Genomic DNA, 12,908 nt, shown 5'->3' on the forward strand with positions numbered 1-12,908 from the left:
CAGAAAGCCATCACCGGGAGCGACAATTCGCTTCCCTGCCAGCGAGCGTTCGCTTCTGGCGAGTCAGCATAATATATTGAAGAAAGTGAACTGTAAACAAAGTCTCATCCATCCCCACTGGCAAGCCACTCCCTTTGTAACAACCCTCAGCATGCAAAAAGACAAAAATAAACGCAACATAGAATATTCCATTTGTTCCTGGTTCCTTGCCAGACCCGTTCCGGTCCCGAACCCGTGTGCCCGTATCCCGGACTAAAAAGTCCTTTCTGTCACATCTCCGACCACAACTTTTCACTGCCCATCGATGGCTGTCGGCTCGAGTTGCTCCAGGGCAGAAGGATAAAAAGTCAACCAACGAGCCCGGTGTCGCAGCCGTACTTCATGAAGCAAAGGAGACATGAAAGTTTAAGCATGAGTGTTGCCCTTCTAACCAGCCAAAGAACCAGTCGAAAAAGGCTAAACCGAACGAAAGCTACCAAACTGGGACTAAATATCGATTGACTTGCTTGCATCTTTGCCGTCGCCACGCGAGCTCCATTCCTTGATTCAATCAGGAAAAAGCTATGGTCCAGATGCACACCAAAGCGGTGACGAGACGGCGGAAAATCACCGGAAAAATGCGGTCCGTTCTGTCAAAAAGGACAAAGGGAACGAAACTGATGCTGTCCCGAGACGGATTGTCTCGAAGAAGAAGAAAAAAAAGCCCCCCCGATCCCAACAATGTGGGCATGCCGGCCAAGAAATCCAGAGCGAAGGAAAACAAACCGCCGCCAGCATCTCATAAACCACAATTCGATAGCCGATAGACGTTTGACATTAATTCATTTATCACCGGCAAACAAGAGGCGGAGAGTGTTTGAGAAGGAGAACTTCGTCCTTGGAAGCCCTGGAAGGCCCGTCGGAAGAATGAGAACGCCTCGACCGGGACACGGAAGACGCCAGCTGCTAGACCACTTTAGCATCGTTTAACATTAACCAGTCTTGGCATCGTGTTGCATGGATTGATTTCCGATGCCGTTCCTTTCGTTTTCGAAAACCGCAAGCCACGCTCACCACGGCCCTGTTCTTCTCACGCGAACGTGAAAAGCGAACCCGACGGCGCAGCCGGTTTACGGGCCGGGTTCCATTTTGTTTGCAATAAAATTGATTAAATTGAAATCAAATGCAGCCGCCGTGGGGTTCGAGCATAACCGGATGGGTGCTCGCTGTCGAGACGATGGCGGCAGTCGCGGCGACGCTAAGTTTTATGAATCACCACCCCCGGGAGGGTGATGGGGCGTTTATTTTTGGCAAACAAATCGTCCCACGGCAAACAGACTGTCGATACCGGCGCCGGTATCGTAGAGGAAACGCGGACGCAACGAGTAATAGTGGCATAAAACCGATTTTTTTACGACGCATCAATATCCGGTCCGGGCTGCTTCGGACGTTCGGTTCGAGGTAAGATTTTTGTTATTTTTCCACCAAACTGGCTCGTTTCCTTAGCGAGTTTTTCCTGCTCCCCACCACACCAAACTCATCACATCATCAGCTTTTCCCGGAGCGTTCCACTCGTTCCGCTTTCCAACCGATCGTAATTGTGTTCAGGTACGCTGGAAAAACCTGCAAATTACGGTCCCGCAATAATAAAACAATTCCACCGGATCGATTTCAATTTGCGCAAATATTATATGGCTAACAATTCCGTGCAGCCATCCGGGGTTGCCATAGCAACGGGTTGCTGCCGGGTTTTTTCTATTATTATTTTTAGCGGAATTGTTTTCACACAAATTCCAAATCAATCGGAGTGGCCCGGGCTTGAATTTGCACGAGTGGCTTCGCGCCCATGCGCTGCGATTATGAGGCAAATGTTTAATGAAAATTATAATGCAATCCCCTACGCTCGTGCCGACGGATTGGAAACTGATTACAAATTTTAATTACTGCCTCCAATGGGACGCGTAATGAATATTACAACTAAAGTGGTGTGCTCGATACAGCCAGGTTCACTCGAAATTTAAATATATTTCAATTCATCCCGAGCCGAGCCGCAACTTCAAACGCCCACTCCAAGCCCACCTGAACAAGCGGTTACCTTTCAATGGGCACAAACGCGGCAAAACTTTTCAATTCCAATTTATCCCCATGCAACACAAACGGCGCGTTTCTCATGCAAATGCTGCACTCCGTGCCAAAGCGAGGTGCATTGTCTTTCTCGTGGAGGTTAGGCGGGTGTCGTCGACAAAAACCGCTTGTAATGCAGCATTCGAGTTAAGGATATTATAAACTTTATCCCTCGAGCAGGCCCACCACCCACCGCTGCCCCCCACCCCCCTCTCCTTCACAAGGATTTCCGCTTTCAATTACAGATAGCCATTTACACCTGGCCGGCGGGTCGGCCGATCCTTTTTTGACGAAGCTTTTTGTTACAGTTCAAGTCGCGGTAAGGATTTCCCCCTTGCGTGCCCTTTCTGCCCAGCCCGATTCCCGCCCGAGGTCACTAATCTTTCCGGTTCGTACGGTTCGGCGAAGCAGGAGTATAAAAGAACCAGCCACCCTCCCGGAGGGACTACGGCACAGCAAGCAAACGATGCAGATGCAGCTTCCATTGCAGTAATCGAAACGTTCATGTTCGTAACTTATTTGCGGTCGGCTTTCCCTTTTTCCCCAAACCAGCACCGTTTGTGTGCGAGGTTTTTTTTTTACCTATTTGTTTCATTTCCTGGATATTTTGGATCCTCATCCGGAGAAACGGGCAAAAAGAGGGCTCTCTCCAATCTGAACTTTGGACACCTGCACTTTAACCATCGAAATCGGGGCTTGCAAACCGCAAACCAGGACAGCTGAAGCCAACCGTCGAATCCAACCACCGAGAGTGGTGGAACACAAAACATTTTTGATGCTGTTTTTCAGTGTTTTGGAAGCTTATTCTCTTCCCATAGTTGCGACACTATGTTTCTCGATGAAAGCAAAAACCCACTCCCGCACGGTTCGCGATTGTTTACGGCGCGCTGTACAACGAACGTGAAGAGCCTGCATCCAGCACCAACGTTAGAAAGTTCTGCCGGGCAAGGCTCCATCATAGAAGCATGCACACATTTTAATATTTCCCACACAACTTTCGGGGTGAATCTCTACGATTTCTTTTTTCCCTCTACCGCCTGCGAGTCAATGAAATATGGCCGTTAAAAAAGGCGAACAAAAACGCTTCAATAATGGTGTTGGGGAGCGGTTTTTTTTTTCGGAACAAGCAGCTATGCAGATACCATTACAGGACGTTCGCACTGCCCGAGGCTATCCTTCATAAAGCGCACGGATGGTCCTTAATTTCGGGAGAGAAGCGAAAAGTCATCCACGTCCACGTCGCACGGCAGCCAGCTACAGAAATCCCCGGGTATCGAGTACCGACTCGCGGCCAGTTCACGTCGCTTCTGCACGGGTGTAAATGCCTTACACGGCCACATTTTCCCCCATTTTCCCAAGCGCCGGAAAAAGGCTCACGGGCGCTCGGGTATGTAATATGGGCGAACTTTCACGTCCAACGAAAAGGAGGTTTTCCTGCACCGCATTGTTTCGAGAGAGAGAGAGCTTCTTTGACGGGCCGGAGCTGCAGTGTGACCCCGAAACTAGGACCAGCGTATGCAAAACGCCCTTGCACGGGTAGGGAAAAATGGTACCGGCTTCGAGGATGTCGCGGGGAGACGTTTAAAATGAAAAACGATACTTTTCCAACCAAACCACCAACCGAAGCACCGATTCTCAGCCGGAGGGCGTGCAATCACGATACGGAACACCCTGCCACACGGAGGGATGTGCATATTTTCCCTTTTGCCCTTTTGCGAAGTAAACGCGACGGCGAAGAGCGCATTTACAGCGTGGTGGTCGACGAAGGGTTTTCCGTGTTTATTTTTAGCACACCATTCAACCAGTCGAAACCCAATCCAATCCGCAGGACAACGCTTTCGCATCGCACCGGTGGGTTCGGTGCAGAACCGGGTGCGGTTTGGCTTTTTTCCCCGGGAAAAACGATACCCAAAGCCATCGAGGAGCTTGCAGAGAACTGAGGTCTGGGAATAAAAAAAACAACAACAACGCTCCAAAGAGCGAATGCAACCGTGTACAACAACAGAAACAAATGTGAAACTTTAAACACAATAGCTCAACGCGGGAGCACCTTCACTTTCGGATGCAAGCCAACCGCCCGGCGAGTGTCGGTGTGTTGGCAAATGAAAATATAGCAAAGGAAAGCGAGAGAAAAAAAAACACGACATTCAGTACAACTGCGCTTTACGGCGCCGGCATGGATATAATAATCGTACGCCACCGCGAGTATTCATTTGCATGCGGTTTTTTTTTACTCTTGCCGCCGTTTGTTGCCATTGCACTCGCGTGGCTTTTATCTCGCTAAAGCTCATTTTCGTTTCGTTTTGTTTTCGTGCCGTTTCCCTGTTCGCGCGTTGTAGTTTCTTGCGTTGCACTTCCAGCGCAGACATGATATTCGCGATATTGTTTGGGCTATGCGTCATTTCATTCACCACAAACGGGATGGTCCGTTCCCGGTTTGAATAGAAATTGTTTCAATTCAACTCTCCGCACGCCACGAGCTCAGCAATCGGAGTGCAAAACGCAAGAAATCTAACCATTTTTATGTGCCGCGTGTTTCTTGCACCCGCACGTGGCTCAACCTCCTGCCCTCCGGCAACGGTATATGGGAAAAGTTTGCCCCGCTGGCAGGAATGGGCAAAAACTTCGCCTCAACGGTCGTTCATTTCCCGCACATCAACTTGTTGGTTGGTTGGAAGGAAAATTGGATATTGCACACTTATGGTAGCCACACGCGCACAGGCACGGCGGGTCGACGCCCGTCAAAGTTGGAGAGTTTTGCAAATCAAATGTATTATTGAGCAGAGATACCCGTCTCAAGCTGGAGACGAACCGGAAAAGCGACAGTCGATAGCTAGTCTGCCCCCACCGCTCACGAGGAAAAACGGAATCTTTCGGAAAACGTCATCCACGTCGCTGGCGGAAAAGCGGAAGAGAGCGCAAAAAAAATCAAATCGAACTAGCAAAAAGATCGCACAACTAGAACCAAAACTTTGTCTTCTGGTCTCGGGTCGGTCGGTCCCTTTCGCAAATGAACTTAGGGCCAAAGTTTCGGGCACGAATCGGGCAAGAGATGGGAATGGAAATCACAAATATGCGGAAACTTATCCATACGGAGTAATTCGGCGAACGGAGCAAATGGGGCGTACCTGGGGGTTGATAGCTTCGATGTGAAAACGATGCTTCTCGAAATCAAACAACCCGTCTGAGTTGGCCGTCCGTTTCGTACTCTGTAACGGATCTATTTGCATAACAATTAGCAGCGGCAAAATTTGTGCAAAAACCTCTCAAGAAAAAGCTGACCAAAACTTCGATTACGTTTATGCGGGACGTTTCAGTGCTTTTCTGGCTTTTGTATCTCAAACGGTAATTGAGGAAGATAAATGTTTGTAAGCAAACCAAAACAACTTGAGCCACTAATTGAGGCTTAAACTATGTTGCTATCTTTATACGAGATTTCATTAAAACACTCCCCTAACAGGGATTGAGCAAACGCCCCAGTGCAAATATTTTCCCCGTCTTTAGCAACTGCCAACGAACGGGATGAAATGTAATACAATATTTTACAAGTTTAATTACGCATCGTACCCAAGCTTGCCCAAAATAGTTTCGGGGAAAATGTATTAATAACATTCTTCAAAGCTTCTCTCTTCCCACGAAATCTAGTGAAGCATAATTATGTTTCATTTTTAATAATCTGACCCTCGACGGGTAAGCGAAAACCCGCCGTACGTTCGTGCAACGTTCTCAACTTTCTCTTTCAAATAATGAAACGCAACTGCACGGAACATGCTCCAATGCAAGCCACGCCGGCACTATCACATTAGAAACTAACCCGACTTCATTGCGATGCTATGCAGCGCCATGTCTACCATGCTCACGTTCGACGATTGATGCGCTCACGTCTGGCGTGATTATGTGTTTCCGAGCATTTCTTGCGCCGGTACCGAGCTTAATTCACGCTCCCGGTTCAACATGCTACATCCGGCAGCGCAGCCCGTACCATGCGTGCATACTGCGCACGTTCAAAAAAGAAATAATAATAGAATGCACAGCATTAGGTGGTTTGCTGGTGCATAAACTTTGCGCAAAAACTGCATTGAATTGCGCCAAAAAAATGCCCCACGATGCATTACGTGAAGAGATTTGGTACGGTGGATGAAATTCTGGCGGTTCCAAAAAAAAAAATCCTTCCCAACCAGCCCTACTACCCACCAAAACTGCCACCGAGCCATGACGGGCGCTCTTTTAGTGCGGTTGCCGCGCGTGGAAAGTTACCCGCCGTAATCAATGACAGGATTAAATTTCACAAACTTTTAAAGTAATTAGAAAGCCATCCACTGTATGCATTCTTCCGGTGCCGCTTCCGTGGGAATCCCTCGTCAAGGACGCACCACTAGCTGTCCTAGGCAACGGTGGAAGGCTTCATGGAAACGCTCCGTAACTGATCTGTTGGGTGCTGATTATGCGTTCTTTTGCGGAGAATCAACTCATCCCAAGCGTCATCATCGTCATCGTCATTCCCGTAGTTGTTGTCCTTGTCGTCGATATAATCACCTCTCGTTTGGAATTACGGCCACCACCGTCGGAACGGGAAAAAAACCCCCTCACTGTCATGCGCCGGTACAAATCCAATGCTCCGGAGTTTTTCTTCCACGCGCTGAACCGTGGGCAGGCGGATTTTTTGGGGGATGCGTATCTAAGCGAGCTTCATCGGTAGCATCAGCGCTTTGAAGCGCTAATCAGATTTAAACCAAGCCTCTTTGGTGATATTTACGGCTTGGGTAGTCGCATCGCAAATTTTGCCTACCGTAACAACGACCAGCCGAGCTGGCACACACACACACACTCGCGCAGGATTTCATCCTGTCCCAGGCCGAGGTCGAGTTTTGTATGAAGTCAAACATAAAACGGAGACTGGACTCGGTCCACCGGTTTGTTGCTGCTCGGCGTCGGAGCGTTAAATCCGGATCCGGTGAAAACACTTCAAACGCGAGTTTAATTCTCGCGGAAGGCACTAAAACTTTCCGCGAGACAGTTATTATAATTTTCCACTCGACTTGGGAGTATCGCACGGAGGCTTGGTACTAAATATTCGACGGATTTTGCGTGATAATCGGCAAACCGAAGGAAGTGGGAGCTAACTTCCATCGTCATCATGCAGTAAAGTATTTAATTACGGCGATTATCGTGTACACAATATTACTTATTAATCTGTATTTTAAACGAAATTTAATCTGTCTGAGTGCTAAACCGGAAAATTTGTGGTCACTGGGATTGCTTTCTTTTGTCATGGGAAGGTAAATTCGCATGGTCTATAGTAAGTTTTAAAGGCATACTATCTAAAGGAAAAGTTAAATTCCCAGTGAAAAAACTCTGTAAAAGACGTACATGAAAATATACGAAAGAGAGCACCGTAATCGATGGATCTTTGGCCTCTCGTTGAATATATTGTACGCGGAAAAAAAGCCACGCGGGTCTTTTTCTTACAAGGACACAAACTGGGAAAATTATCTCCTGCTGTCATGCCTTTCTACGGCATTCTCTATTTCCGTCCCGTCCCGCCGATTCGCCCTTCGGATGGGATGATTTCAATTTTCGTAATCCTAATATAATTAATATCAATTTCATTACGACTGACTGAAAAGGTAGCAAGGGTGCCAAGCGGAAAAAAGCAACCTCGGTCCAAACATTTCCCTCCCAAAATCATTATCCATTGTGTCCGTCAGCGTGGCGTCCGCTAATGGCATAAAAAATCCTTCCACTCCCAACCCACACCAAAGGACGAAAGGATATGAAGCAAGAAGCTCTGGTAAGAAGCAGAAGAAAAAAAAAGGCAGCCAGTAATGATGGGACGCCGGTTCCAGTTTGCCTGCCACAGCGAGGGCGCCAATTTCCGGCAAGGATGTACCGAATCCACCATCGGCTTCCTTTGGCCCTCGGGTGAAGATTTCTCGCGAGACATCGCTTCACCTGAAGCGGGAAGCGCGCTGTAAAGCGCCAGGGGATCTGCTACCATTGGGTCGATGTCCCTTTTTTCCATCGGAAGCCCATCCCGTGCCGTTGCTAATTCCCTGCATAATGTGCCTTTTTTTCGCCTTTTTCATCGCTCTTCCCACCGGTTCTGGAATCCTCTTACGGTGCCGAATGTTGTGGTCGAACAAATTTCACACAAACGACGGATCGGGAAGGCTGCCGGACTGGGCCGCTGTGAGGAAAAATATGCAAAGCAAAAAAAACATCCTCATCACTGCCGCCATCGGTCGCGAACGTTATTAACGTTCATCATCATCATAATAACAATCAGCACCATTACTCGCTCGCTAACATCAGCGGGAGCTTTTTTTTTCCCCCCGTGCTGGCTCGTGGCCTCCCCAGCTGCGCGCGAGAACTGATTACGGTCGATTTCCCGCCCCGACCGGCGGCTCCGTGGAAGTGAGCCGTGGACAAAGCACCGTGCGCGTGAAAAATGAATTATGATTATGCATAAAATAAATTTCCCTCGTCCTTTTGGGTGCCGCCGTTCGGCCCACCCTAGCAGCGAGTAACAATGATGTGGCGAAAAGCGGCTTTGAAATATCATCGAATATGATCGCTTACCGCTACTGCTGTGTCAGTGTATACGGTCTCGTTTGGCGGTGATGATAATTGCCGCCTTAACGCAATTATATTAAACAAAACCCCATAACCAAACCCCCACTTTGTTGGGCTGCGAAACAGCTATCAAGTGATAAAAATAACAAAAGTGAAACGTAGAAACGAGTGCATGCCTTCATGCCATATAATTTTCCACCCGCGCATGAAACCGGAGCATTTTGTTTGCTTAATATTCTACAGCTTTTTTACGAATTCATATTTGTCCCTTTCATGAAACAGTTAAAAGAGCAAAAATTCACCGGCAAAAGCAACCCAAATCAAAAGGCTGCAAATCTGCACTACCTCTCCGATGGCACCACCTTTCAACAATGAACATCCGCCTCCAGGAAGAAGGATAGGAAAATTAGAGCAACAAAAAAGGGAAGATTTTATTCATGCGATGTAATTAATTGCCACCTTGCCGTAATGCCCAGTCGCACACCGTGCGACAATTCATCCACCCTACTTTTTCGTCTCATTTTTTTTTGCGTTTGCCGTAGCTGGTGTCATTATGATATTTATGAAAATTCCTTCAACTCGCTCGTTCGTTCGCATTCGTTTCATGTCGCAGCGAAGCAGCAGCGTTCCGATGCGCGTTTGGACACATTTTAAACGCAATTTTTCCATCCCATTTCCATCTCCACCCATCGGCGCCCTCTGATAAGCTCCGGCATACAATCGTAAGATAGGGCGAGAATTATTCATTACCATTTGAGAGTGATTTTACATGCGCGAGCATGCGGGAGCACCCACCGCACGCTTCGGCAGCCGGCACTATCTTAACGATGGAACAAATGAGCCCGAACGAACGCGCCCCAAACTCGGGAGTCCGATGTCCGGAAAATTAAGCGACGATATTTATCGTTCGGACGTGATTTTATGGGTGGTCATGTTTCACCGGCACAAGCTGCACCCCAAAAAGGGGTGGCCCACCGAGGCCCCGACTCGAGGGGGTTGCGAAGGCCGCGACCCGGCCGCTTCGTGTAATTAGATGCATCCTCAGGTTTCAAGGGAGCAATTATGATGAATTAATGGCTACTGGGCTGTAACGTCGTAGTGATGCGGCTGGACCTAGCGGAAGTAGCAGCACGAGCTCGATGGTAAATAATCGAGCCCGTGCTGTCCGTGTCGTAAGTCCTTCGTAAATAGTGGAGCACATAAATAAGAGCCTTCCAATTTTACCTCTCCTTGGGGAGCGTAAGCATTCTTCTATTTTTCTTTTCATTACCGAGCAAACTCAGCATCCTTCTTGTTCGTCCTGTAGTGGCAACAGCAAAGCGACCATAATTACCGATCCATCGGTGGTGGCAGGGCTGCCTAAGATGATCATTAATTTTCTTCCTATTTCAACACACTTCCCATCGGAAGGGGTTTCACACTAAATGAAATTGTCATCATCTAGGGCTTGGTTGGGTAAATTGGTTCGTTACAAAATTTCATCGAAATCCCCTCCTACAGTGCAAAGTGACAATCTCCAGCGTGAGTAAGCCGAAACTCGTTCAAAACTCAACTCGAACCCCACTTGATTAGTGTAACAGTTGATGTGCAACACACTTGCAAAGCCGGTCCATTAAATCACTCCAAGAGGCAATATTTGTGTCGCAGCCGCACCTGATGGATCTCTCGAACCCGCTTCATCCGTCGGTCGAAACACAGAATCAATATGTCCCACTCGAGATCAAACATCCATCCATTGTCCCATGCCGGGTCACAACTCGAACCATTTCTCAAACACCTCCCACCCACGAAAGGTTCGCACTTCCGCACCAGAAAACCGCACTCCATCAACAGCGAACGTTGCTCCCACACCAAACGGGAGCGAATATTAAGGAGCTTTTGTGTGAAGCAATTATTAATTACAGTCTCCTGCACATTAAAGTGTGATCCTTTGCGGATGGGAAACGTCATTGTGTGCGTCGATAATAAATGAGCTGCCAGTGCGCCAACCAGCGAGCGCCGGATGACGGGCTTAAGGACCGCAATCGTTCGCCGCTCGAGAGCAACCCACCCCAAAAGATGCGTCCGTTCGACTTCCGACTTGCTGACTTGGTACTCCCTCGTCCCAGTAACGACTCGTTAGCCGGATCGAAAAGTCAAGAGCAACCGAGTGGTTTTGCAGTACTTGTACGCTCTGCCATCGAACCGAGTGCTTCGTCTCCATCTCCGGCAAACGGTGGCCATGGGACGGACGAAAAGTGAAAACTACCTTCAATTCACTTTCGACCGGTACGGAAGGATAACGGCCCTTCGAACGAACTGCTTTCATGCACCGTGAGGGCTCTAAAGCCGGCTTTCCTCAATACTTCTCAATTAAATTTCATACGTGCTGAAGGTAATTTGCCGCCCGGGGTGTCCTTGCGGCCATTCTTCGGCTCTGATAAACGATCCTTTTCGCACACAATGCCCGCAGCGCCGCCCATCGTTCACCGAACCGTTCGCCTCCCTCTGGGTTGACAGACTGCACCGAGGATACCGAGGATACGATGTCCTTTCCATTGTGATTCGTTCGTACAGGCCAGCCAACGGCGGTGGTGGTTGATTGTCTGATTAAAGAACTCCAAACGAATGGGACAAAATTTAATTTCCATTTCCTGGCATTCGTAATTGAATCACATCTCCACATCCATATGGCGAGCTCGATGCAGGCAAATACCGGTACCTGGGTACGTCACGCAAGACACCGCAGCACGGCGGTTATGATCTTCCTCTCGGTTTTAAGCGATCCCAAGCTGCGACGATGAAACGATCCAAAGCAGATAATGTGTGTCAATGAGTAGAATGTAAATAAAGCGGGATGATAATTATAATTATCTACGCTTACTTGCCGGTAAGTGGATTAAAAGAGCTAAATGCCGTTTGCACGCCGTGCTGCTGCTGCTGCTGCTGCTTCTGCTGCAAGGATGCGCCAGCCGGCACACCCAACACACAAAGGCGGCTTCACCGTAACCGTGGGTGGAGAATAAACGCATCAACGGCGGCTTTTCCGACCCACGCTGGTGCGCTCACGTAATCAAGCCGCCCGCAGGAGCATGTGCATAATGTGCAACCGAGAGGATCAAGTGCTTATTTGGCTTTCATCATGCTCATCATGCTCCCGTCAACCGCGCTTATCGCCCGACGCGGCTCCTCCGTTCAGGTGGGGGCGTATTGTTTATCGTAAACAAAAGCCCAGCCATTGTCGGGCTGTTTACCGAACTTATCTTGAGCCGAGCACCGTCGAGAGTCCTCGCGAGTGCTTCTCCCGAAACGACACCGCCCGCTAGCCTACGACGGTTCGAAGCCTGCGATATTCTATTCATCATCGGCAGCTGCGTATTACGAAACGGTTCCGTACGTTACGCTTACCGTTAAGCTTTTACATAATCAAACAAACCTCACACGCACCTTCCAGGTTGCAGTATTGATGACGCGCAGCTCCCGAATATGGTGACCAACAAATGCGGAGGAGCAATTTTGCACCATTTGAGTAAGGAAAAACTTTACGCAAAGTACTTCGAGTGGGGAAGGACTTCGCATGGCTTTCACTTTGATCTTTTGCTCCCAAGTCGATCGCCAAGACGGGCCAAAGTGGTACCCTGATCGGTGTACTTGTTTCGTTACGGAGAAATGTTTTCTAAGTGGAAAAGTTCAAATGGCACAACTGTTGGGTGAGAAAGCGCCTAAAAGTGCAATCTACCAATGAGAGAAACCACTCTGCAACAACAAGTCACACAAAAGTTCAAGGAAGACGTAAGTCCCCATTCCATGATGCACTAATTTAAATTTTTCACATTGAAAATCTTAAGAAAACCAAAACTCACTGGCATAAGTTGCATTAGAAGAAAAATGGACAGTATATTCAACGTATTTTTTACGTTACGCTAGTAACGAGAAGGGCTAGGCGCCTCCACCATAAGGAAAATTGTGCTAAAAGTACGTAATGTGGTAAATGAACATAAACATTTTAATCAACGCGCGCCAGTAATTGGCAGAAAACCTCCGAAATATGTCAATTAAAATATTTTCCCGCTTCTGGCACAGCTCCCAGGGGAGGCCAACCATTTTCCTGCCACATACTGGGCCGTCGCAAATGGCGTGCCGCTCGCACTAAATCACTCGATGTCGCGCCAGCCCGGAACGAACCATTCACCAATGCGATACGCACCGGAAAGGAAACAAAATATGATTTTCGTCGGCCCACCATCCCCCAA

Source organism: Anopheles nili, chromosome 3 (assembly GCF_943737925.1).
Source record: "Anopheles nili chromosome 3, idAnoNiliSN_F5_01, whole genome shotgun sequence".
Classification (NCBI taxonomy): Eukaryota; Metazoa; Arthropoda; class Insecta; order Diptera; family Culicidae; genus Anopheles; species Anopheles nili.